Below are 25,780 nucleotides of genomic sequence, written 5' to 3' on the forward strand. Positions count from 1 at the left end.
CGGTGGTGGCCGGTGAGAGTGGAGAGCGATCCTCGATCCTCGTCTAATTAGAGAGGAGAGGAGGAGGGTGGAGTGGCAGAGAAACTGACCCTGGACAGGCTCCACGGACACATTGTCTTGGTTCATGTTTGTGCCCGCTCTGTGCTGCTGCCTTTGGGAGCCTTTTCAGCAGGATAGTACACCCGAGGTGCTTTCTCCCCTTCTTCCCCCCCGCCCCCTTCTAAAAATGTGTTTAAAGATAAGTGAATATCCTTCTAAAACAAGTTAAAATCTTTCTCTGACTTTCCATTTGAGATGTCAAAAGGATTAAATAAATGAAACTTTATTTGACCGGGGCGTTTACCCAGAGACTTAACGACATCTCGGGTCTTTGGCCTTATTCTAATTCCATGGTGGTAATTACCCTTCGTTTCTTTAAGTGCAATAGATTTATTGCCTTAGAGACTATGCACAGTTTGATTGAATTATTCATTTTTTTTCTTTGGTGTAGACTGCATCTGGGGACTCTGATGTGACGTGTAGATTTTTTTTTCAGGAACAAAGGGAATGTGGAAATGAAAGAGAGAGGGAGAGAGAGGCTGGCAGATGTAATGAGACGCGGTGAAGGTGTACGCAGACTGGCACTCCCACTCCTCCCTTCTGCTCTCACTGCAGCCCTGGGTAGCTCGCAGGCTAACACAAACAGCTTTTCTCCCGCAGCCTGCCCTCTGTCACTGTAAGTACATCAGCCTTCTCTTATCAGCATGCAGATTCCAGCCACGCAGTCCCCTAGACTCGGCTTTGCACCTTAGACAGCAGGAGAACATTTAAAAATTAACTTTCCTAAGCCAGGAAAGACATGTCTGTAAAACTTATTTTTGATTTATCTTTATTTTTCTTTGAAAAAAGTTCATGCATTTTTACCACTTTTCCCCACCTCCTTTGTGGCGGTGCTGCTGCTGCTACTGTCGCTACCGCTTGTGGTCTTCCCAATATGATGATGCGCAGATTCAAATGAAATTTAATGTTATTCTCTATCCATTTAAAGTCCAGGGACAATGCCTGGTCCTTTTGCAAAGTGACGTCTTAAAGAACGCAGAGCATTATTCACAGTTTGCTTTTTTGCTTTTGTTGTTGAAACACGAGTTCCGACCTCTGAGGCAGAGTCCCAAGGGCACTGTTATTTGGGAGTTCGGGTTATTTGGTTACACCAAACTTAAATGAAGTGCGATGGGCTGCTGGAGTCGTTGGTGTGTTTGTTATTCCTGTTTAAGGAAATCAATTGCTAAAAGTTTTCTCTGGGCTGTAATTAAAGTTTCCAACTTCTTCCTTTTTGGCTTTTTATACTCTTTCACTTATTCTTCGTTTCAGTAAAAGTTCTCATTCTCCGTGTTTTGGAAGACATTTATATTTGTACTATTTATACAGTACCTATAAAGCCCTTCCTCAAAGAAGTTAGAACCTTAGGATGAAGTCATGTAGATCTGAATTGTCCTCCCGGCTGGTGTAAGGAGACTTTCAAGGCGAGAATACGAGTCTTTAACAGTCGTTTTGATTTTTGCGTGGGTGCTTTAAATATTAACTTCTCGAGCAGAATTCATTGCGCTCCCCTTCCCAAGTTCAGGGGGACCTCTCTCCAGGAACCGAGCGCGCCTTTCATTTGCCGGTTCGCGCCTCTTCTCTGGAGGTGCGAGGCCAAACTTAGCAAAGCCGAGTTGTCTTTGCTGGTTGTCGTGCGCAGGGACACCCGGACAGCTCGGAGGCAGCGATAGCTGCGGGCAGGTAAGTCTGCTCCCACCGCTTGCCCCGCCTTCCCTCCCTGGTTCCCGGTGCTCGGTGCCGGGCTTCTTGCGCAGCGCGGGGCTCCGACCCCCAGGGAAAGTGAGCCCTAGTGTGCCGGGATCTGGCCACGGTGCCTGGGTGTCCTGGGCTCCTTTCGGAACTTCCTGGAGCCCGCAGGCCAGTGCAGACCAGGTGGAGAGTCCAGCACTTCAACCCTCTGCAGCGCTCTTTGCCTTGCCCCCTGCTCTGTACTGCAGCGCCTGTGGCTTGAAAGGAAACTCTTAGGGCTCACTCCCGCCCCCGAGGGCCACGTGTCAACCCATGCACAGCCTGAAGTGCGGCATCAAGACCCCAAACTTTAGTTTCTTTCCTTTAGGGATTAATGTTGCGATTGGCTCGGGATTCCGCCTTATCAATCTACTTTGGTTATCAGTTTATTAGATAAAATCTAAAGAGGATTTCGCCGTTCCTCCTCCGAAGGTCCACCGCGGCCCAGTGTTAGGGCCTTGGACGCCGGAGATCTTGATAATGTCGCCTTTTTTTTGGCCTTCTGCCAACAGCCTGTACCTGGTCGGGGGAGTCTGTCTTATTCCCCAGATTTCCCAATGCTGGGTGATTTAAAGAACTCATACGCTGGTACTTGTAAAGCCAAACTTACCACAACTTTGAGAAACCCAAGTCGGCCCCAGCGTTTCAGTCTGGGATGTTTCACCTCTATCGGTGGCTCTACCCTGAGAATTCAGGCTTTGGGACTTAAAATTATCCCCTCTTCTCTCTGCTTTAACTCTGCAGGCATTTAGGAGGGGTCATTCAATTTGCCCTTTATAAGATTTCCAGAGAATTTTTGCTCCTGTAGTTGAGTTCCAGGGCCAGAGAGAGGCTTTGGAAGGACAGCTGGGCCAGGCCACACTCATTCACAAAAACAAACTAAAACAAAGACAAAATCAAAACCCAGAAGAGATTTGACTCTTGTCTAGTATAGAAACACCAGTCTGGGTTTGCCCGTTGGGCCTCTGAGTCAAGGAGCACTTCTGGGAGTTTTGGGACCAGGTGTGAAGGAGCTGGCAGGAAAGGTGCCAGGCATTCTTTTCACTGGCTTCTAGGCTCTGGCCTCTCCAGGCAGATTTTTCCAGGCATGAAGGTCTCTGTGGGTGAAAGGGACACAAGATTTCTGGTTGGGGACTGTTGTCCTCTCAGCCAACAGTCATCAAGTCATTTTAACTTGCAGTCTTCAAGCTTCCAGTCCTCAAGCATCATCTTTCCCAGCTGGGATAGGAGATGAGCTATTCCTATTAGTGGGGCTATTCCTTCTGTCCCACCAACCCTAGGTGCTCATCCCGACCCTTATTTCTATCCTTTTCCTTCTCTTGTCTGGAGTTTATATTAAACCAAACATGGAGTATACTTTAAGAAGCCAACATATGACTAACAGACATCTCAGCTTGGTACCTCTTCTGCGTTTACTTACTTTCTCCATTTTCTTCAGTTAGTGGAACAAAGATGAGGTTTTCTCCTCTGTATCTTTTATCACTTGATCTGTGAAGGTCTTCCTCAAGTTGGCAACTTTAGATTACATGAACTTTTTTATTTTTCTAGCTCTAATTCCCAACTCCTCTCTCCTGTCCTTATCTTCTTTCACAAATTCCCTGCTTATGTAATGCCTCAAAGTGGCCCTCTCATATCAATTTCTACATAGCAAGGACCTCACTTCCACAAATCTCTGTAGGTTTACACTGATCGTGTCAGAACCCGTCTCTTAGCTTTTAATCTTGATGTAATTTGGACTTTCCACTAACTTTAGTTTCTCAGATCTATTTCTTTGGGCCTGGCTTAAGGCAGGCCAACATCACCTTGTGCACACTGGCTGCTTGTTAGCTCTGTGTCTGCTGTTGTCAAAGCTAGTGTTCTCATCTATTTCTTTTGTTCTGTATCTCTATTACCTGACATCATGATTATTCTCTCCCCTCCCAGTCCCCCAGGTTTTTTTGCACTGAGATAAAATTCCAGGTCTCTGTTCCATTAGGCCACCCTATACCCTTCAAATCTTTTATCTACCCTACACACCCACATCAAAGAGAATCTTTAATTTGTGTAGATTTTTTTTATGGGGGGGGGTGGTTAAACATAATTTTCTCTATCTGACTTACATGTTTTTGCAAAATGCTGTCTCGGGTGACTGAAACTCTTCATCTTTTACAGCTTCCCAGCCACCCATCTTGAAATTGTTTCTCCAAATTTTTTCCTCTACAAAGTTGAGGTAATACACATATATCACCCACCCAATTCTGTGTAACACAAACTTAACCCTATAATAAATGTGGGACTATTTAGCTTATCATTGTAAAGGTATAATCAATTTTTTCCTTGGTAGTTTGTACATGTTTTGTTATTCATAATAATTTTAACCCATAAACTCCATATTCCACATGGCCTCCAGAATATGGCCCTCTACATATGTTAAGAATCTCCTGTATCAATTCCTTTTTCTTTCAGTTGCTCTTCCTCCATCTTTTAAAATAAGGTCCTTTTCCTCTATTTACTGAAATCCTGTTAACCTGTATGTTTCCATGATCTCTGCTTCCTGCATCTCTTTCTTCACTCTCTTTTGATTACTTCTCTTCATCCTTATTATTTATTCTCATATTCACCTTCCTTTCCTTCTTCTTGGTCTGCTTTAGCCCCTGTTCTTTCTCTTCTCTGTTTCTGCCATGACTCACTTCTGTGGTCCAGTGCTATATCTCAGTACGTCCTAACATTTAGCCCATTCCTCATCCTCTTCACATAACTTTTTCAAAGCACAGACCACCATCCCTGCATTTCCTCTCCCACCTTCTTTCCTCCTTTTCTCCAGTTTGCTCCCTTCTTTCTCCCCAGTTGTCTACCTTTCCTCCTCTTCAGTTTGCCTTCATCTAGACTCCTCCTTCCAACAACTCCAGCCCTAATAGCACTGCTGGAGTCCTTTACTCCTCAGCCGTTTTCTCTCCACCTAATACTTGTCACCATTCCCCTCTGACCTCAACTCTCCCTCTTCTTTGTCGCCTTCCAATTCTCTCCTACTAGTCGCTTCTCTCTCTCTTCTCAGGCGCTTTCTCCAATTCCAACCTCCGCTCTCGCCGGTCTCTGCCCTCTCTCTCTCCGGCTCTCTCTCCTTTGCCTCCGCTCTCCCCTCCTTCTTCTTCTCCCGGCCCTCCCCCTCCCTCCCAGCTTCCCTGCCTGGCTCGCTGCCTCCCTCGCCTCTTGTCTCATCTTGCCTGTGTTGTCTGGGAGGGGAGCCCTGCCTCCTCTCCCTCGCTCAGATCAATGCCCTGGCCACTCACTTTCTGATGTTGCACGACGGGAAATGCTTTGAATACTTACGACATGGCCGCTCACACTGATTGCCAAGATTGACAGCACTAACCATCGCCTTCACTTGTTTCAAGGGGGAAGCCCCTAGTCACCCCGCTCTGCGCGCACCTCCCGGCACCCCGGCGGCAAACTTCTGCGGGTCAGCGTTCCCCCGCTCCGGGCGGGACACCCCCGCAGACTTGAGTTAACGGGCTTAGCCGGCCGCGGCGCTGGGGGGCTCTGCTCTCTTGCTCCCCAGGCTGAGCTAATTGACCCAGCAACGACTCCCCTTCCTTAATTTTTTTTATTTGTATCTTTCCCTTTTTTCTTTAATGCCATTTACTCCCGCGGCGCAGCGCACAAGGAGCCCTCCCGTGCGGTACCATCCTGGAGCCCGCCCAGGTAACCGGGACGGAGCGAGCGATCTAGAGAGCGAGGGAGGCAGAGCGAGAGCGCGCGGCCCATTTGTGAGCTACCTGTTGGGGAGCAGGAGAGGGCAGGGGCTGGAACCCCGGGCCCGGCCGCCGGTCCCCAGCGCCTTCCGCTCTTGCCCTTCCGGGCAGCTTCAGGGTTAGTTTCACTGAGCTGGGACTGAGGGATTGGGGTCGGACAAGAACTGAGTGCGCGGAGCCCCGCGAGGGCGCGGGTTGCCGGGAGCCACGGCTGCCCAGCCCCGGCGGGTTTCCGTACTTGGCTGGGGAGGGGAGGGGGGGAGGAGGAGCGGGAGGAGGGCGCTCAGTGGGGCAGACGCAGAAGTGGGGGTGGGGGGGGGGGGGAAGAGTAAAGGCTGAGAAAGGGGCCCGAGCGTCTGCCGCTCGCTGGTGGACGCGCGTATCCCTAGGATGCGTCCCCCTCTCGGAGAGTTGTGCCTTGTTCCGGAGGCGGTGACAGATCTGCGTGGCGGGCTTCTGGTTTTCTTGCCACCCCCCTATCCCCAAAATCCACTCGGAGAAAACACATGTTGTAGCTGTAGATAACTGTGCGTGGGACACTAAGGCAAAAAGGGCAGGAGAGAGAGACAGACAACGCAACCTTTGACAACAGAAAGCTGTTATCGCCATCCTAAGTATTCGTCCGGAAATCTGTTCGCCCTTTCGGCCCACCTTATTCCTCCTCCGCCTCCCCGTATAGATACTCTAATCTATATAACTGGGAATGTTATGAAAAAGAATCAGGTGGCTTAGAGAATGAATTTTTAAGTCTTCATGAAGTTTGAGGTAGGTATTTCATTGAAGTTTGCGCCAAGTGTGTGATGGAGGAAGCTCGTGTGCTTGCGTGTGTAGTGTTCTCCCCCCCCCCGCGTGTGTGTGTGTGTGTGTGTGTGTGTGTGTGTGTGTGTAAGCATATTCGTTTGTGCTGTGTGAGGGTTCAGATGGGACCGCTGGGTGGAAAGGCCCTTTGTGCCCACAAGAGGGCAGCATCCTGAGGGCTTTGTGAGCGCTGTATCTCTCGTTATCGCCGTAGGCTTGGGTTTGAAGAAAGTTATATCGAAACTTTCAAACTGATACCACATCTTATTTTGCGATATTAAAAAAAAGGCATAAAGAAATTAAGAAGGAAAGAATAGAAGCGAAGAAAGAAGAGAGAAAAAAAGAAAAGCAGGCAGCCAGCCTACTCCGGGAGAGTCCTAGTCACACCAAGACTAGGGGGAGGGCTGTTTTAATTGTGGGTTTGGCCGACTGACGACTGGAGTGCCTTCCTCGGCTGTCTTAGTTGTAGCCGGAGGTCATGTAAATCGACCTTAAAAGAATGCATAAGCCATAAATTAAAATAAACCCTCACCCAAGGGCTGATCCATAAGTAGACAATATCCAACCTGGACAAAACAAGCTTCCCTCACGAGCCGACCTAAACTGCATCCCCCTAAAGAATAGAGACTAAATGCAAAGTAAGTTTCCCAGCGAATATTTTGTTTTCTTGAAAAGTGTTGGGGTGATTCGCCGTGTGACTGCGATGTCGCAGTTTCCCAGAGCGCTTCAGTGTTACCCAGGCTCGGGGTGCGGGAGGTCGGGAGGACATGCCGGGTTTCTGGGCTTCCTAAACGCTACCCCCACCCCACCCCCATTTTGGTTTGGAAACTTTGGCTATTTGTGGGGTTGACGATGGCCGAGGGTGGGCGAGAGTCTAGGATCTCCTCCGCGCTGTCTGCCCGCGTGAAGTTTACCGGGAGGAGCTCAAAGAAAACCCGGGTCGCTAGAAAAGCAGCTCGCTCCCTCCCACCCTCATCCCAACGCCGCTCCGCCGCAACTTTCGCGGGACCCCGTGCGAGTTGCTTCCAGTTCCCTGCGCTCTCTCCCTTCTTCCCTCATCCTTCATTTTTGGACGTGACTTTGAATGATCTTTTTAGGAATAAGCAAATCGAATTCCGAGACAATCCGAAACCCAAGCGCTAATCCGTGGCCCTCTTTTCCCTCGGACGCTCTGGCGGTGGTGCCGGGCCGGCGGGGGCGCGTGTGACGGGGCCGCCCAGCCCTTCCCGGAGCCGACTCGGCCTCGGAGTCCTCGCTGCAGGAGCACAGTCGCCCGCGCGTTTCTTCCCCTCCTCGCGTCCCTGAGCTCCGCCAGCGCCCTCCGTCCTTCTCGGCGCCCTGCCCGGGCCCCGCCGCCCGCTGCCCACTCCGCAGATCCGCAGAGATCCGCCGCTCTGGGGCTCGGCCCAGGCCCGGGGGCGGTGCTGCCACCCGCCCGGGGCCCAGCCCGAGCCTGACCGCTCCCAGAGGGAGCTGCTTTCTTCTCCTTAAAGGGCCGGGCAGAAAAGGGAAGAGGCTTGTGCAAAGGTTGCCGGGGTTGCTCGGGCGCCCAGAGCGGGGCTGCGGAGGACAGATTAGCTCCGTTTCCTGGGCTATTTCCCGGGCGCTCCGCGCAGCTTTAAGATAAAAAGCGAATTGGTGTGCTCGGAACAGATAAAAGGTGGTTGTTGCTGGAGTGTTTTGAGGTTTTTGTTTTGTTGTTTTTTAATTTTTTTAAAAAAGCTCTCAGGCTGACCAAGTTTGAAAACGTTCGTATGAACTGCCAGATATTGAATGCTGCCCCTTATTTGGGGACTAAAAATAAGTCTTCGACTTTGCTGGCGGGCATGGGCTGTTAGCGAGATGGGTTGTCCCCGGCTGCTTCTCTGTGTGTGACCTCTTCGGAGTCGAGATGGCCCAAAGCCGTTGCTGCGGCAAACTGGGCTGGGCTCCGGACCTCCCGTCACACTCAATGGGGCGCTGGGATGACGTCCGTGTCCGGGGCGCTTGACCCCGGCGCGCACTCTTGCGGCTGGCTGGGCTTTTGGCTCTGGCCGGGTGGCCCAGCCAACAACCCAGTGGAGTCGGGATGTGAGAGTGCCCCCTCTCCCTGCCTCCCTAGGGTCTCCTCCCTTCTGCCCTGTATAGTCACATGCCTAGGTTTCTCCCCGGTCCCGAGGAGAACAGACACAGCCCCGCCCAGTCTATTTCTAGGAGGTGAGTTTGGTGAATAAAAAGGTCAAGTGGTCGGGTCCGAGAACTGATCCATGGCGAGGGGGGACAGGATGGACACCTGGCAAGGACCGCCCCTCCTGTCCCCCCTCCCTCTCCCCCGGTCCGTCCAGCTCACGACTGGCCTCCGCAGGCCACATTCTTGCGCTAAGTGAGAAAATCTGTGGGAAAAGCAATCCCGAACCGGCCAAGAGCCGGCGAAGCTGATCCTGCGATGGCATTTTGTTTTGAACAGTTGCTGAGGTTGACGTTTCCTCATAAGGTAAGGTGTCACTGGACAGTCGGCTGCCCAAATGCCACATGTATAATTAGCCTGCGCACTCAGCACCTCGTCCCGGAGGCCCATAGGCACGGGCTTGGCGGAGCTGGTCCACTCAGCACCGTTCCAGGCTACAGGATTCCCGTGGGAGGGCCGAACCAACCAGGACAGCCTTCGGAGGCCCTGGCACTAGGGAATACTGTGACAGTGTAGTCTTGTCTTTCTCTCTCTCTTTCTACTTCTCGTTTCTTCACTAGTTTTCGGCTGAGGGCAGCCTGCTGGTTAGATAGACAAACCCGACAAGCGGCAGGGTGAGTGCTGAACGAGGAAAAGGGATGCAGAGTAAATCTGGCACTACACCTACTCTACACACTCTGCCCATGGGGGAGGGCTGCTAGTGCCCTTCAGTCTGTACTATCCCGGTGGGACTAGCGCAGACTTGGCGTTGTTTCCTGGCTTGGGTAGGGGCTTCAGTTTCTAGTTGGATTGTTCACCTGTTCTGTGCTTCCTCCCGCACCCGCCCCAGAGGTCTCAGCAAATAGCTGTGTGCGCTCTGATTGCAGTTTCTCTTTCCCCCCTCCAGGCCTAGCCACTTGGGGCTGCTGGTGTTCACTGTGCGCGCGAACCTGTAAATAATCTGCTCTCTGCCTGTCTCACTCTTGTTCAGCCTGGGGTTTTTAGGAGCAGTGCCCTGTTCTGTTTGTACCCAGACTGGTGCTTGAGCTTCCTGCCTAGCTTTCTAGACCCCAGCTTCAGGTCATCTTTAGTCTGCACTCTCTGGAAGAGACCAGATGTCTGCAGTCATGAACATGAGCTTCCCCCTATCACCCTGTGCAATAACCATGGAATTCAACACTCAGCATTAGACACTTTCATCACTCTCCCTTCTCCCCTTGTTTCTAAGCCACTCAGATATTCCTGATACCTACTAGAAGATTGTCTTTACTTGAAAACAAGCAAACATCTTAAACCTTCCACAAATTCAGTGGGATAGAGTTAGCTTGTCTATGGCAGCAAGGGTGTACTTTTCTTCTAGATGGTGGGGAAGAGGTTATTTAGTTGCATTTACTTTTGATTGAATCAATGAAATACTTTATTTTATTACAGCAGGGAAAAAGTTATGACTGATTTTTTTTTTACTGTACCAGACCATAAATATATTATCTATGTATATTTGAGTGTATCTTCCTGAATACACATATGTAAGTGCATGGGCAGTAGGCCAAATGGCATGTAAATTTTTTTCTCCTGCATTTTTGAAAACCTCATAAATCAAGAGAGATTGTCCCTTTCTAAAACAAGAACAACAAACACTCACCAAAAAAAAAAAAAAATCCTTTAGACTCTGAAAGCAAGTAAATGTGCACTACACATATTAGATCTAGCTTATGACCAAGGGCAGTAAGTGACCAGGATCTAGACAAGTGCTAGGTCATTAATTCCTCTGGCAAACTAGTATCTTCTGTTGCTTTTCTTGTATCATTGCCACCTCCTTTTTCCTTGGTTCTCCCACCATATTCTTTTTATAGTGGCAAAACTAAATATTGTTTATTGTATTTATTGTTGTTCTTAATTTTTATTTTGGAAGTAATAAGGAGGAACTTTCTCTTGGTATATATGTATTCTTGAAAATGCAAAATAAATTGCAAGTTTATTATTTCGGAGCATGATACAAGCTCCTGTAGTAGAATACTGTGTAAGCACAGTGCCCAACATTATACTACAAAGAAAGGTAGATGTAAAATAATTAATAAAGCACTATCAATATATATATCTTAAGTTGATTCTGTAATGGATTCAGTAACTGAATATCTAGAAGAAATGACATTCATATAGTCTGCTGGACATTTTTTCATTAGCAGTAGAAAGATATTTTTCTTAGTAAGGGAAAAGCACATATTTAAAATGTTAACTTATCTAGCAAATCTTTCTCTTATAAGGCTTTAACAATGTATTGCTTTAAATATATAAATGATAAATTTTGGTGGCATTATTGAGATTTTATGCTGTTTCTATTTGACTTCTTTTAGGAATTATTAGTTTATTGGTCACTGATGAAATTGTTATACATATCTATCTTATATTGAAGAAACTAGTGACATTTTAAAAATCCTCTTTCAATTAGTATACTAGATACTAGAGTAGATGAATTTTATTTTTACAAAGTTTAATGTACCTTGGCTTTAACCCTTACTTTTAATATTTTCTATACTTTTCTGTGTTGTTAGGTTATAAATCTCTAAGTTTGAAAGAATTCTCTTGTTAGTGAGATAATTGATATATACCTTTTCACTATTTACAAACAGCATTCTGTAAAAGTATAGTAGAGTACAATTAAAATTTCAGTTGTTCTAAGAGCTATTTGTTTAAATATAGTTTAGGGGTGCATATATATCAATTGGTGTTTTTGAAGTCAAGTGAAACATTCCATCAAGCTAATGTGCCTGAGAGTACCATATCAGGCACAGACAGGTACTAGAAATGATAAAACACAGATAACATTCAGCAAGATGATTTGCAGATGGGATGTATTATCTGCTGTCATGAGGTTAGATGGGTCATATTACTGTTTTTCAAAAAAGTTAATCTAGGTTATTTCAGAATTATCAAGGTATATGAGATGTAATGAGAACAGATTTTATTATAAAAACTTGCTATAAGAATGAACAAATAGTTTTGCTTTTTAGAACAGAAAATGGACTCTCTTTGCATTTGGATTGCTTCTTGTTTAAGAAATATAACTCTCCCCTATTATTTTTTTTTCTTAACAATGAAAATAATATATTGAACATTTTGTGTCTTTATCCTGTCCTCGCATTTTCTACTGACTGTCCCTTGACTATCAATATACTCAAGTAAAACAAAAACGAAAACAAACTGGTACTCCAGTATAGTCTATGAAAAGCAGTTTTTATTAACTGTTAGCACATTTTAAATGTATAGAATGTCATTTTTGCTTGAGGTTCTTCAACTGTGATCTGAAAACTAATTGTTTTGATAAGTCATATCAGAAACTTTAATCATTCTCTCATTATATACTCATTATACATTTATACGAAGTGTGTTTTCATTTTTCTTGTTCTGTGGAAGAGGGTAAAAGTTTTTCAGCTAATCGTTTTGTTTATACTTTTAGTCAAACTGGAAATAATTTTAAATTTGTGTTATGGTTCTTAACAGAGCTTTTCAGATTTAAATATCCATCGTCATAATTTGGATAAAGATATCAATTGAGAGTGTAGGTGGAGATTGTAAGATGAAATATCAAGTGAGTCTGCTATGTATTCTTTCCTCTGGAAAAGGCTGCTGGTCTGTTTTTCCTCAAATCTGTGGTAGTCTCAAAAAAGGGACCTCAAAACCCTAAAACCTCAGAGAAACAGTATCGATTCAGTTCTTAACTGCAAATCCTTCATATCGCTGCTCAAAATATCCAACTTTACACTAATATTAGCCATTCTTTTTATAGTGACACCATGCTTAGTAAAAAACTTCTAAGCACTGAGGTCAGGTGTTGAGATTGGATTCTAGTTTATTTTTTATGAATCAGATAAAGATTTCTGTGCATGAGACCATATGTGAAGATGAGAGAACAAGAACATTTCCATATCAAAGGCAATATATCTGAGGCTGCATGGTAATTAAAATGCAGTGGTTTGGACTCTGTGCACTAGCACTTAAGCAGAGCATTGCCGGGACCTTGTGCATCATGCAGGCGGTTGCCTCTTGCATACTTCTTGAAATACACTTATAATTTTGTACAAACATTTATGCCAGTCCACACTTTTCTGTGGATAATTTGTATTTCATCCAAACCATTCAGAGTAGAAGTTATTTTTTGAGCTACCCCCTCATTATGGCTTTTGTGCATCAACTATTTTTATTCTAGTTGTTTGTATTTCCTTTTACCAGAATGATGGCTTGTTTATATTCAGAATCTCTTCTTGCTCCTCTAAGACCCCTTATATATCACTCATGTTTTACTATTCACTCAAAAAAACTTTAATCTTTAGTAAAGATGTGAATTATTTCCTGAGGTTAATTGTAGATGCTGTTATCTATTGTAAACTAGTAAACTACGTAAAATCAACTGCCCAGTTATTTCTATTTTATAATGCCAATATGTTTAGTAATCCCCGCTATATTGTACAGTACATAATATTGGAAAAATCCTTTTCAGAATAGTAAAAGAATTCTGCAGTGTTCTTCTTTACCTTTTAAAGGCATGCAAATGCTTAGTGGCATTCTCTTTCATACTACTTCAAGTGAAAAACAATTATTTGAAACTATAGAAATCTTTCTTTATGTAAAGAGTTATCTCTGCATCTGTAGGGAGACATTTGAATTTATTTATAAAGAACTAGGTTAGCATTGTAACCTGTAGATAAGATAGTGGAAAAAAAAGTCTAACAATCGGTAGTCCAATGTTGTGTATATTTTAGAAAATTTGCATCTTTGATAATTAACTTGAATTTTCTGCTCTGTAATTTTCTAGATTTTCTATTTCTGTATTTGCTCTCTTCCTATGCATGTGGTAAGGAATTCACTAGTATATTTTACTTACTAAGCTCTTCTAGTCTATAAAGCTATTAAAAGATTTTTCTGAATTGAAGCACTATGTATTGAAGAAGCCTAATATGATATTGTGAAATCCTTTAAGAGTTTTTATGTTTAAACTATTTTGGATTAAAATTACTTAAATATATTTATTTGATGCTTTTCAATGATGACATGTATAAGTAAGCATAATAAACATAAGGTAAATTTAAAATTCTTTATATGATATGCATATTAGTGTCTGCAAACATTCTGTATTCTCTCATTTCAGGTTCTCCCTTGATCTCTTTCTTCTCTGAAAATCTCACAAGATAAATCTTTAAAAGATCTATTATCCTTTCTTTGTTCAATAATTTGTTGTTTCTACTCAAAGAGACAAATTGAATTGTCTATCTTTAATATATCCATTCAAAGGCAAAAATGGACGTTAGTGCTATTTGTGATTTTTGACTTCACTGAGCACAATTTCTTTGCTTCTCTGAAAAGTAGTTCTTTAAAATTTGACAAAGTTAAAGATGCTTTACTTTCCATGACTATGCAAGCACAACATGTGGAAAAGCAAAAATGCAACAAATTTTTAAAAATTAGTTTTTATTGAAGTATAGTTATTTACAAGGTTGTGTTAGTTTCTATTGTGCAGCAAAGTAAATCCGTTATACATATACATATATCCACTCTTTTTTAGGCTCTATTCCCATGTAGTCATTACAGAGTACTGAATAGGGTTCCTTGGGCTATACAGTAGGTTCTTATTTGTTATCTATATTATATATTAGTAGTGTATAAATTGGGAGATTGGGATTAACATATACACAGATTATTTTTTTAAAACTTTCTATTTTGTATTGGGGTATATAACCAGTTAACAACGTTTTGAGAGTTTCAGGTGAACAGCAAAGGGACTCACCCATGCATATGCATATATCCGCTCTCCTCTAAACTCCCCGACACAGATTATTTTTTAATGACAAACATAGATTTCAAATGGGACTCATTCTGAGGCATGGTTGCAAATAGTTCCTTTTATACTTTACAAACAGATCATTGGGCAATTTGATTGAGTACTTATTAAGTTCTGCATATCCTGAAGGGCATTTAAAAAATATATTATTTTCTGCTCTGCAGCTTAAACAAAAAGCATTTCTTTTTGGCTGTGCCAGGTCTTTGTTGCTGTGCACAGGCTTGTTTTCTAGTTGTGGTGGGAGTGCTACTCTCTAGGTGCAGTGTGTGGGTTTCTGGTTGTGGTGACTTCTCTTGTGGGCACAGGCTATAGGGACATGGACTTTAGTAGTTGTGGCGCATGGGTTCAGTAGTTGTGGCTTGAGGACTCTAGAGTACAGGCTCAGTAGCTGTGGTGCACTGGCTTAGCTACCTTGCAGCATGTGGGATTTTCCTGGACCAGGGATTGAACCAGTGTCCCCTGCATTACAAGGCAGATTCTTAAGCACTAGACCACCAGGGAAACCTGAAGGGCATTTTTGAAGTCACAAGTTTTTACTTTTTAAGAACTGATAGGTGAGAAATTTAGGCACATTTGTCATGGTGCTAAGCAGGTCATTGGTAGAAGTGGAGAAGAATGCTCCTAAATAGGGAGAGAATAGTTTGTTTTTCTTTATTGGGAAAGAAAGGGCAGGGATGTTATTATTTTCTCAGGAATAGTCTCCAGCTAAACCTGTGGTCATTGAACTTTCTATATAGGAGAACTCAGCTACCCCATCTACCCTGAGTATATGCATGGTATAATCTCTCACCTTATGTTTCTTCATCTCTAGAATGAGAGTGATAATAATACCTACATCATAAGGTTATTGTGAGGATTAAATGAGGTAAATAAATGTAAAGCACTAAGCTCAATAGCTAACACATGTTATCGATTACTGTTGAAGTGGTATTGTACTTAGAATTATACAGATCTGGCTTCCAATTTCAGCTTTATGTGTACTTTTTGTGTAATCTTCTCATATTATCAATTGCTTTTCCTTTTATATGAAATATTCACAGTAATACATGCTCCTTTCTTTCTTTCCTAGAGAGAATTATTCATTAGTAGTTTTGCAGATTTTGGGTAGAGTAGTGACTAAATATAGAATTTGAATGTCCGGCTCTCAAATTTGAGAATATTCCAATTCTAAGGGCTAGAAGAGATTTTGAAAGGTCATCATTCTCCCTACTCCAAGGGTGTATTTCTCCATTCTGATCAGTTAATAAACTCTCTTATTATTATTTTTTGGCAAAGCCAACAAAGAAGGAGATTTTATAATCTTCTTTGGTTATGTGTTTCAGTGCTTAACATTTGGAAGTTCTGTATGTCAAAAATATACATCTTAATCAACTTTCTTTTGCTTTGATTTTAAGAAAAAATGGGAACACATTCTTCATTTGAATGCCAGACCTACATATGAAAATATCAAAATTAAACTTGAAATTTTATTTCTTGAATCTTTTCTTTGAAGTTTTATTTCCTTAACTAGTTGTGTGACCTTAGAAAAGATATGCAACCTCTGTTGGTCCCCATTTCCTAATTAAATAATCCGCCCCCCCCCCCCCCCCCCCCCCCCCCCCCCCCCCCGCCTTGGCTGTGTTGGGTCTTAGTTGCAGCACCTGGGATCTTTTGTTGGGGAACTCAGGCTCTCTAGTTTCACATACAGGTTTAGTTGCCCCAAGGCATGTGCGATCTTTGTTCCCCAACCAAGGATGGAACCTGTATCCCTGGCAATGGAAAGCATATTCTTAATCCCTAGACCACCAGGGAAGTCCCCCTGATATTTAAAATGGGGATTGTGATAGAAGTTATCAGATATGGTTGTTGGGAAGATTAAGTTGTTAGATAATGTATATAGAAGTGCCTAGAACAGTTCTAGACAACTGTTAGGATAAATCGACAGTAGTTATAAGTAATCAGCAGTAGAACCATGGCATGAAAAGGGCCCTCAATTCTCATATGTTTTATAGAACTCAGTTTTCAAAGTGCTTTCATATTCATTGCCTCATTCAGTAAAAGGTATACAGGGTAGATAACCTTACCAATCATACTGTCTAACTTCCTACTTGATAGGAATAAATGTTTCAATTGAGCTTTGCTTCAGGATATTATTCACTATAAACAAAGCTGTGTGTCATAAATTAGGGTTGGCAGTTTTGACCTTCTTTCTCCCCCCAATCTCTTTTATATAATGTCAGTGCTCATTTATTTTATCTTCATACTTACTTCCAGAGCCAAACCAGTACTGCATTTCCATATACTGAATGTAGCTGAACAATACCATGTTGATCAGAAGCATTAAATGTCAGTTTTTATGTCTTTATAGAGATTATATATGTTAGACATTATATATGTCTAGACATTATAATGTCATATATATTAGACATTCTATATGTCTTTAAAAAATTAGGGAATAATTTAATTATAATAGAATAAATATGGCAAATTTGAAAGATGACACTGTTTCAATCACCCTCTGTGTATTTTCGGTCTTTTAACCTTCCTGAGGCTTTCAGTGGCTAAGTCAAAATATGGGTTTTATGAAGGAGGATTAATAAAAGGATACTTAATGGTGAAAAGATGAGAACCACTTGATTGCATGATTTCAAAGATGAAAATGCAGCATTGATCCTAGTGAAGAGTTATGAGTATATGTAATTCTATGCAGTGTGCTAGTTGCTATAATGGAGATATGTATAAGAGCAGAAGTACCTGTGTCAAGGAAAGCTTCTAGTAGGAGTTGGCCTTTGAGCTGTGTCATAAAGGTTAATTAGGAATAAACTATTTGAAGTAGCATCCTGAAGAGCATTGGACATGAAGGAAACATTTGATGGTATTATTGACTATTTTGTAAAGCATTTGATACCAAAATGTTTCATGTTTGTGTCTTTGTGATTTTAGAAAGGCCTTGTCTATCATAAATGTGAAGTGGCCATAAGCCAGCATCTTTACCTCTGGTGATTTAACCTCGTAACTTCTCTTTCTTAGCTTAGTTTTGTGGTCAGTTTTGTGAGTATATTTTAAGGTACAGAGAAGTTTTTCAAATTATTGATTCCTTTGAATATGTTGACTAAGTATTAAAATTAAAATAAATGGCTTATTAATATTTGAGCTGATGATCTGGACCATAACTTAACAAAATCTTGTATCTTACACTGTAAGATTTTTTTTTCTTCTAATTGGTCATTATCTTAGAGAAAGGGAACTATCTGGAAATTTTTAGATCTGGTTATTTCTGAGTTTTCTAACTATCAAGTTGGCATATTCCATAATTTTTTTTTTTATTGAGGGATAATGTAAAAATAAATGAATCCTCAGAGTGATTCAAAGTTTTGGGAAAAAATACAGATTATTATTATACAGTGTTGATGGTGAACCAGTATCAGTACCAGAAATAGTAGCAGCAGAGTAACCACTCTCTACTCTTGATAACTTTCAAATAGGGATGCTAAATGTACCCTTTATAGTTTTGTAATCTGGGGTCTCACGTTTTCTAATAATTTTCTGAATGCCTTTACTCTGAGCTACAAGCCTTTGCTGTTTTTGGTTTGGAAGTTTTCTGGAGTTTAGTAGCTTGTTTCTCTAAATTAGATACACCTATTGAGATTTTGCAGTTTATATGACCTTGTAACATAATCACTTTCTGAAAAGGGCCTTATGGTTACATAGGCTGGAGAAGTTATGGCCCTCTTTTCAATGGCCTTAACCTGTTGTTTTCCTTCCTATTGTTTTGGTGTGCTGTAGACTTGAAGTGTTGATAACAGCATGAAAAATATGATGAAATCTCTTCATTAAAAAGAAAAGCTCTGAAGCTGAGTAAAGAAGAGGAAAAACAATGTGAAAATTCTATAAAACAATTTAGTCATATTAAATTAGTTATGATGCTTAAAAGAACATTTTCCTTTAGGACTTTCAGTTGAGTTCTTTAATAAGAAACAAAAACTCAAGCAAAAAAGAAAATAAAAACTGAAATAATACAGCAACTGAAAAAAGTTTAACAAACTTGGAATGTAGCACACTAGTTAATTGAGTCTCAGGCACATTTTTTATTCTGAATATGAAGGTCCAAATACACACTGGAGGAAAATTGGCCTATTTTAAAAATTCTTTTTTTTTTTTTTACATTTGTTTCCATTTAATCAACTTCTGAATTTTGAATTTACAAGTAAAATATAAAATGATGCTAGCAGTGGCTTTGAGTTTGGTTCCTTTTTTGTTTTTATTGAAGTATAGTTGATTTATAATGTGCCAGTTTCTGTTGTACAGCAAAGTGACTCAGTTGTACAAATATATACATTCTGTTTTAAAATATTATTTTCTATTACGGTTTATTTCAGGAGATTGGATATAGTTTATTTTAAAATTTCTCAAGTGTAGTCCTCTCCCACTATAAAGATACATACTGAAAATAGATATATTGAGGTTTAAAAAAGAATTTTAATCTTGGAACCAACTAAAATTGCATCCTATATTTAATTTTTATTTTAATATAAACTCTAAGACATTATTAGAAGAAATTTTCGGCTTTTTTGAGGTTAGACCCTTTAAACTTTTACAGACAATAGTTCAGAGAATACCTCCATTTGTACTCTTTGTATACATTTGTGTGATTTACAGGTATGCTAAGGTAGGGTTATATACCCCAAATGCTTATGTGTATTAAATTACATAGTCAATTGTATGTAACAGGCTTATTTTCTCCAAAGAAAATGTATATAGCAACCTACATTGGGTGGGACTAGTGAACTTGGCAACTCTTAATTCTTATGTATGGCATTGCAGGGAAAGAATGAAAAATACCTCCACTTTTAATTATGACACTTTGGGACCTTTTCCAAAGCACTCATCATAATTAGTCATGTCTTAGTTGTGAAGTTTTGTGTCTAATTTCTTCAATTATGTCCACGCAGAAAACTCATTAATGTTATCAGGAGCTGTGCAAGTAAATTATATGTGAAAATATATATCCCTTCATATTGTATGCTGATTTTTTTTCTTTTAAATTTTGTTAGCACCACTTTCATGTCTTTGGATTTTTCATTTTCCTTTTTGATCTATGCCTACACTGGCTTCTATTAAAATCTCAGTAAAATAGGATATTTGTATCAATGTCCTTTAACTTTTATGAGGCTATGATTATATAGTTTTTACTTTTGCTTATTTCACAAATTTGTATCTGAGGTAATTTAAAAACAGAAATATAATTTTATTATATTTAGTAGGAGGGGCATTAAATTATTTGATCATCCTAAATTGTTTCAAAGGAAGCTTCTATTTAAGACTATTGCTACTGCATCTTAAAAGTAAATAACTTTGATTATTGATAAAATGTTTGTTTGAATGTCATCACATAGCATAGCTGGTGGAGGCCTGGTGTGCTGCGATTCATGGGGTCGCGAAGAGTCGGACATGACTGAGCGACTGAACTGAACTGAACTGAACTGCTTGTTTAGGGGTGAATGTAGCAGTTTCAGTAGCTGAGGTGAAAAGATCATAATTCAAAATGTATAAGGAGAGAAGGAAATACAAATCTTAAGTGGCTGGGACAGCCTTAGGGCAGCTGGGCAGTACTGTTGGTAAAAGTAAGGCTGGTTGAATTCCTCTTGACAAGATAAAAATTTTGCAGCTTATTTGGAAGAACTTCTGATCTGAGTAGTGATCTTCAAACTTTTTGGATAGAGCATATCACCAGTGAAGTGTTTATGAGCATGTGCCCTAATACATGTCCATATTTGTTTAAACTTACATATATGTACTATTGTGCTAGTGTATGCTGTAAAACATTTACAATAGATATTAAAATGAAAGATATATTGATAGAATAAATAATATCTTAAAACTGTGGTCCTCCCAGTTCTATAATATAATATAATATAATATATTGTTATTTTTTATAGTTTTAGTTTAATGCTTGGTGATAAAGTGATTGAATAGTTTGGTTCTAAGTTCAGGTTTCTTTGCTACATGGTTTTAATGCTGCCACAGCTAAAACTGATAGCTCAGAAAGAAAATATATCCAAATTGAAGGAGTACATTATTGTTTGCACTTAATGTGATACTAACATTAATCCTTTACACAAAGTATGCAGAAAGTTTGTTAAATTGTTGTCTAGTAAAATCTCTCTTTTCTCTCATGACATTCATTTGTTTTTTACCATATTTCTAATAAATGGGTTAAAAAACACATTTGGAACTCTTTGTAACATCATTAAACAGGTTAGAATACGCTGTTGCCAATTTTAAAATTGAAAACAGATGAGAGTTTTTGTAGGTGATAGGCAAAATACTTTTGGTAACAAAATCACACTATGATGGAATCATTTCCAAACGTATGTTTTTAAAATACATTTGTAATATATCTGTTTTTAAAATCATTTACTTTGTCATTTGATGAAATATCACCTTTGCCTTAAAGAGAGTTAAGTTTGTATGATGTTATGTACGTACGCGGGCTTCTCTGGTGGCTCAGCAGTGACGAACCCGCCTGCTAATACCGGGGATGTGGGTTCGATCCGTGGGTCGGGAAGATCCCTTGGAGAAAGAAATAACAATCCATTCCAGTATTCTTGCCTGGGAAATCCCCTGGATAGAGAAGCCTGATGGGCTTCAGACCATGGGATAGCAGAGTCTGACAAGACTTAATGACTAAACGGTAACAGTGTATGGGTGTATGTATCTGTCTGTCCATCTGTCTATCTAGTCTAGACTAGCTGTTTGCTAACACACTCACAGCTACTTGTCATCACTGAAAGGTTAGCACATTGGTACACTAGTTTTTTGGTTCCTTATGCTTAAGTTTGGAAACTTTGTCATGAGATAAGCAGCAGAAACTGTGGGTAGTGCCAACAATTCTCCTGGTCACTCCTCATCTCCTTTCGAAGCATGTAAAGATTCTACTGTGTTTTGTAGGTCTATTTTTAAAAAGTAATTGCATCACCATGTAGTACTTGGTTTTAACATTTTGCCTAAATTGCTTGCCTGTGAATAATACAGTTACTTCATTGTGTTATATCTGTAATCTTATCCCTAATTTTTTCCCTTTCGTCCTATCAGGGCAGTCTCTTCACCAGTAGTTACACTTAGTCACTTTCTCCTAAAAATTACCTTTATTTAAAAGAGCAAAAGTGTTGAAGCTATATCTTTTTTGGTACATATTTTGGCTACTCATTCAAACATAGCACTTTGCCTGTTGAAGATCATGAACAGAGGCATGTTCAAAAATATGTACATTTGTTATCTGAAAACCAAGCATTCTACATGACATTAGTTTCTTTTTGAGAGTGACAGCCATGTTTTCTATACAACTTTCAACATTGTTTTTGGTACTACTCACTGTCCAACCCATGAAGACATCATTCAGATTGCATTCTAATTAAAATGGTTACCCAGAGATGTGCACTGTGGCAGATCTGATTTTTTAGCCCATAAATGTTCTTATTAATAAATGTTGCCATACTGTTTTCTGTATATTATTTTTAGCTATTTTTATAGCAGTGGGAAGAACAAGAACTTTTCTAATAGGGTGTGACTTTTTGTCTTTTGTAACTAAGGAATTTCAGAAGAGGTTTCTAAGCATTTAACATTAAGTTTGGTGAAATTTTATAAAACATTGGATTGAGTATTGTATGATTTTAAACATTATTGGAAAAATTACGGTAAGTATAAAAATTTCTGTCTGTATGCTTTGTTTTTAAATGTCTTACTGATTTTAATGGCTTCATATTACTATTTAATGTCTCAAAGTACAATAGGGTAAGGTCCACTGTTGATGATACTAGGTGTAAATCTATACTTAAATTATCTTTTTGATAAGTTAAAAAATCTTGGCATGTTTCTTATCAGATCTTCTTGGATCATCATTGTTTCATCCTGTGATATGGCCACTAAAAGGCTACTACTATGGTACAAGTGTTAGCTTGGTCATGGTATTAACCTCAAACTGTGGTTTCTTTGAAAGGATCTTTTAAAGCCACTTGAACATTTGTTTAGGGTTAATTTAGTTAAAAGCTGAATAATATCATCAATAATCAGACTCTTCTTTTTCCTTTGGTACAGGATATGACATATTAATCTTTGACAATCTGTATTTAAATTTAGGCAAAGATTAGTTTTTTTCACTTCTTAAATGAATAAATAAACACCTGTCTATTTCTATAGTGTACTCCAGGGATGTGTAATCTTACTTTGGAGACCACTGAAATGAAAAGCAAATGAGAAAGAAGGGTGAGTGTGTGATGAGTCAAGGAGGAAAAATATAGTTTCCAGGGAACATCCTCCTGGGACAGGATCCCTCTGAGGAATGTAGCCAGTCACCGAAAACCAGAGACAGGGAGGGGGGCTACATATTTCTCAGTATGGGGGTTCATTTTTTTAGGGCTCTGATATGAGAGAAGCGCTTAAGCCACCTTTTATTCCGAAGCAAGACAATTTGAGTCATTTGTTGGCATGAATGGGTCAGCGAGGCTCCATAATTAAGTGTGTATATCATGTTGCAGGGGAGGGGACCAAGTGCACCATCTACTTCCCTGAATGCCTGGGGATCTCTGTTGCTTCTCCTTTCAGCTTTCCTTGGATTTAGATACAATCAGAGCAAAAGTTGGGAAAAGTGAGTAAGGCAGCAATGAGGGATTAAATGTTGCCTTCAGCTTTCTCTTTCCCTTTCCCTCTTTTCTCTAACTTGATATGCTTGTTGGACAGCTTGGTGTAGTATCAAGGAACCAGTTTGGGAGTTTCAGCTCTTCCAATAAACTTTTGGTGACTTTGGCTAAATCACTTCTTTCTAGGAATTAGTTTCTTTACTGTTAGAATAGGAAGTTTCATGATCTATGAAGAAGTTTCGGTTCTGACATCCTGTCTCTACCCTTCTGGGATAGGGCTCTGTGCTGCCTCTATATAGATTTTCACTGAAGTTCCTTGTTCTGTGTATCAGCCTCAAAACAACACGTCCAGTCTGTCTTCTAAACTGACAAATGGCCAAGAATCTAAGAAATGAATTTATGCTGGTTTGATTAATGAGCAAAAACTGTAAAATATTTCTATCCTCTCTTTAATCTTCCAACTTTGATGGAGTGTATTTCCACAGTGTAATGCTGGACAGTGCTCTTGCTCTTCAGAATACTGGAGTGGGTAGACTTCCCTTCGCCAGGGGATTTTCCCAACCCAGGGATCGAACTCGGGTCTCCTGCATTGCAGGCAGATTCTTTACCAGCTGAACCAACAGGGAATCCCAATAAGAACTGTAAGAAGGAAGTATTAGCATCTGAAAGGTTGTGTTTGTGAAGGAGGTTGGGCTGGATAAGATAGGCAGGACATTGGGATACAGCCATCAACTCTTTGCATGTGTTTGGCCAGGCTGGCAGCGGTGGACAGTGCCAGGATTTTTGAGTATGGTTTCTGTCACCAACAGAGTTGGCTATCTTTGAAGTTTGCTAGTGAACTTCTTCCAGAATCTTAGAGTGCAGCTAGCACTCAAGAGGAGGAGGATAAAGGAATCTCTAGGAGTAAGAACTCCACCTGCTTTCAGGAAAAATTTAATTCTCTTCCTTCAACTGTTTTTTGAAGCATCTAATACATAAACAGATTTCAGATTTTCTTTTCAATACCTATTCTTTGTCATGGATGGAGGCAATATTTAATAATGAAGTAGATGCTTGGGTATTGGGCAATACCCATATATTTCTGGGTGCTTTCATAAGATGGAGATAATAACCTGAGTATCATAGTTTTTGAGAGGTTTCAATAGACAAAATACATTTGTAAGAGTGCCTGATACATTGTAAGCTCTCAGTAAATATCAGTGATTGCTATTTTATTCGCAAAACAATTCTGGGAGGTATGTGCCATTATCCTCATTTTATAGACAAATAAATTAAGGTCTTGTACGGATGTGAGAGTTGGACTATAAAGAAAGCTGAGTGCCAAAGAACTGATGCTTTTGAACTGTGGTGTTGGAGAAGACTCTTGAGAGTCCCATGGACTGCAAGGAGATCCAGCCAGTCCATCCTAAAGGAGATCAGTCCTGGGTATTCATTGGAAGGACTGATGTTGAAGCTGAAACTCTAATACTTTGGCCACCTGATGGGAAGAGCTGACTCATTGGAAAAGACTGTGATGCTTGGAAAGATTGAGGGCAGGAGGAGAAGGGGACAACAGAGGATGAGATTGTTGGATGGCATCACCGACTCAATGGACATGGGTTTGGGTGGACTCTGGGAGTTGGTGATGAACAGGGAGGAATGGCGTGCTGTGGTTCATGGGGTTGCAAAGAGGTGGACACGACTGAGTGGACTGAACTGAACTGAAGTTAAGGTCTGGGGAGGGAAAATGACTTGCCCAAGGTCACATAGCCATTAAGTGGCAGAACCATAATCTAAATCCAGATGTCCTGGTTTGAAGTCCTATGGTATTTTGTTGTATAATGCAGCTGCTTCTAACAGACAAGCAAATCATGAGATTTCCCTCAGATAATCTACATGCTAGATAACTGGGAGCTTGGATAATCAGGATAATCAGAAGCTGAACATATTATGTGACATTGAATTTGAGTAGGTTCAGTTATTAAGGCAATCCTTGCTTTGCAGGTTCGATGTGAACTGGAGTACTTCTGTATCAGAATCACATCCTCCCTTTGCATAGTTCTGACCTCAGCTTTACATAGTTCAGATGTCTTGGTTTGAACTCAGTTACTGCAGAACCTTGCAAAGTGAGGACCTGGCTCTAATATGCACTCATTTCAGTTAACATGGTGTAGTGCAAGTTGAGGACTGTCTGTATGTGTATCAGCTTCACATTCCCATAGAGAAATTGTCACATTCTCTTTCCATTGGACTAGCAAGATGGTTCATTTCCACTTGATAACTCATTAATTTTTGCATTCTTTTGTGTTTAAGGTTCTGTTTCTGATAAGGGAGAGCACCGTGTTTCATAAGCACGGTCTTTGATTGGCTTTTGGCTTAAAGAGCTCAGCTGATAAAGAATCCGCCTGCAGTGCAGGAGACACCGGTTCAATTCCTGGATTGGGAAGATCTGCTGGAGAAGGGATAGGCTACGTATTCCAGCATTCTTGGGCCTCCCTTGTGGCTCAGGTGGTAAAGAATCCGCCTGCAGTGCGGGAGACCTGGGCTCGATCCCTGGGTTGAGAAGATCCCCTGGAGAAGGGAACAGCTACCTACTCCAGTATTCTAGCCTGGAGCATTCCATGGACTAGATAGTCCATGGGGTCACAAAGAGTTGGACACGACTGAGCGACTTTCACTTTCAGGGCAAGATAAGATGGAAAATACTTTGAACATCCTCTTCTTCCAAATGTTTAAAAAATTCTCCTCCCTTCAATTTTTATTGTTCTCCTGCCCCTTTCTCCACCTTTAAGTTTATGTTTTCAAACTTGTCCTTAGCTTCCTTTGTCAAGCATTCTGAAGAGTTGAAATTCTTTGCTGACTC

At 40.9% G+C, this 25,780-nt stretch overlaps 1 protein-coding gene and 1 long non-coding RNA gene across 50 annotated transcripts in view; one reads left to right on the forward strand and one right to left on the reverse strand.

Moving 5' to 3' along the window:
* Nucleotides 1-583: 583 nt before the first annotated feature.
* Nucleotides 584-25,780, forward strand: part of SOX6 (SRY-box transcription factor 6) — a 720,275-nt gene continuing 695,078 nt past the window's right edge. For 19 of the 49 annotated variants that reach the window (XM_060399826.1, XM_060399830.1, XM_060399846.1 and 16 more), the window contains exon 1: nt 5,871-6,305. The gene's annotated coding sequence lies outside the window, so the exon portion shown is untranslated. Of the gene's footprint in view, nt 716-5,076; nt 5,491-5,515; nt 5,659-5,870; nt 6,977-8,693; nt 8,812-8,972; nt 9,120-25,780 lie in introns of those variants that run through there. The other 30 variants (XM_060399851.1, XM_060399861.1, XM_060399827.1 and 27 more) reach the window with 6 other exon arrangements.
* LOC132657869 (uncharacterized) lies at nt 852-5,763 on the reverse strand. Its single transcript, XR_009596624.1, has 2 exons — nt 3,230-5,763; nt 852-2,906 (listed from the first exon to the last, which is right to left on the reverse strand). It is a non-coding gene; the product is annotated as an uncharacterized LOC132657869 (long non-coding RNA).

The sequence above is a fragment of the Ovis aries genome, chromosome 15, assembly GCF_016772045.2.
Source record: "Ovis aries strain OAR_USU_Benz2616 breed Rambouillet chromosome 15, ARS-UI_Ramb_v3.0, whole genome shotgun sequence".
Lineage (NCBI taxonomy): Eukaryota > Metazoa > Chordata > Mammalia > Artiodactyla > Bovidae > Ovis > Ovis aries.